The 1,524-nt window shown below is 44.3% G+C and overlaps 1 non-coding gene and 1 pseudogene across 1 annotated transcript; both read right to left on the reverse strand.

Annotated features, from left to right (window-relative positions):
* Positions 1 to 632: 632 nt before the first annotated feature.
* On the reverse strand, positions 633 to 750 carry LOC140967848 (5S ribosomal RNA). The gene has a single exon (XR_012173647.1). It is a non-coding gene; the product is annotated as a 5S ribosomal RNA (ribosomal RNA).
* A 683-nt stretch (positions 751 to 1,433) lies between these two features.
* Positions 1,434 to 1,524, reverse strand: LOC140967849 (5S ribosomal RNA; annotated as a pseudogene; the record flags this gene model as incomplete).

The raw sequence follows: 1,524 nt of genomic DNA on the forward strand, positions 1-1,524 counted from the left end.
AGGAGAGAGACAACGCGCGGCACTGCTCTCGCCCCATCAGAACCCTGAAGTTAAGCGTGCATGCGCGAGGGCAGCACTAGGATGGGTGACCTCCCTGGGAAGTCCTCGTGTCGCGACCGTTTACGTGAATTATGACTAAAATTGTATAAATAATTGTCTCCGGAGTAATCTGCACGCTTTTTCGTATAGAACCGGCTCACAACGACAAAAATAGATGAATGTTTCGAGAAAATATAATATAAAGAAAAAAATTAGTAGAAGAATAAGAAATTAGCGAAGCTAAAGCCATTGCTATGCCAGAGTTACGAGAAAATGGAACCAGAATAGAATTGCGACCTTCGTAGTCCGATTTCTCGGGGAAACAGAAGCTTACCGAAAGCGGAAAATCGCAAATTAGAGTGTCTTAGAGAAGGAATTCGGCTAAAATCTCGCCGGATCATTGCATAGTAATGAGTCTCGTCCTTTGGCCCGTCTACAATCAAATGAGCCTTCGATTTTGTCCAAATCCAAAACGGCCCGAGCTACGTCAATTTCACATGTCTTATCTGGTCCCGATCGAGATCGAGATGATTGGAGCAAAAAATCATCTGTAAAAAAGAAAAAAAGAATCAAAAATAGAAAAAAACGAAAAAAGGGTGCAACACGAGGACTTCCATGGGGTCACCCATCCTAGTACTGCTCTCGCCCAAGCAAGCTTAACTTCGGAGTCCTGATGGGATCCGGTGCATTAGTGCTGGTATGATCGCACCCGACATTTAGAGGGCTGTTTATTCATATATCCCTCGAGCACGTGTGGACCAGGAGGAGAGAGACAACGCGCGGCACTGCTCTCGCCCCATCAGAACCCCGAAGTTAAGCGTGCATGCGCGAGGGCAGCACTAGGATGGGTGACCTCCCTGGGAAGTCCTCGTGTCGCGACCGTTTACGTGAATTATGACTAAAACTGTAGAAATTATTGTCTCCGAAATAATCTGCACGCCCTTTCGTATAGAACCGGCTCACAACGACAAAAATAGCTGAATGTTTCGAGAAAATATAATATAAAGAAAAAAATTAGTAGAAGAATAAGAAACTAGCGAAGCTAAAGCCATTACTATGCCAGAGTTACGAGAAATGGAACCAGAATCGAATTGCGACCTTCGTAGGCAGATTTCTTGGGGAAACAGAAGCTTACCGAAAGCGGAAAATCGCAAATTAGAGGGTCTTAGAGAAGGAATTCGGCTAAAATCTCGCTGGCTCATTGCATAGTAATGAGTCTCGTCCTTTGGCCCGTCTATTATCAAATTAGCCTACGATTTTGTCCAAATCCAAAACGGCCCGAGCTACGTCAATTTCACATGTTTTATCTGATCCCGATCGAGATCGAGATGATTGGAGCAAAAAATCATCTGTAAAAAAGAAAAAAAGAATCAAAAATAGAAAAAAAAGAAAAATGAGTGCAACACGAGGACTTCCCAGGGGGTCACCCATCCTAGTACCGCTCTCGCCCAAGCAAGCTTAACTTCGGAGTTCTGATGGGATCCG

This window comes from Primulina huaijiensis, unplaced genomic scaffold, assembly GCF_012295235.1.
Source record: "Primulina huaijiensis isolate GDHJ02 unplaced genomic scaffold, ASM1229523v2 scaffold28927, whole genome shotgun sequence".
In the NCBI taxonomy this organism is placed as follows: Eukaryota; Viridiplantae; Streptophyta; class Magnoliopsida; order Lamiales; family Gesneriaceae; genus Primulina; species Primulina huaijiensis.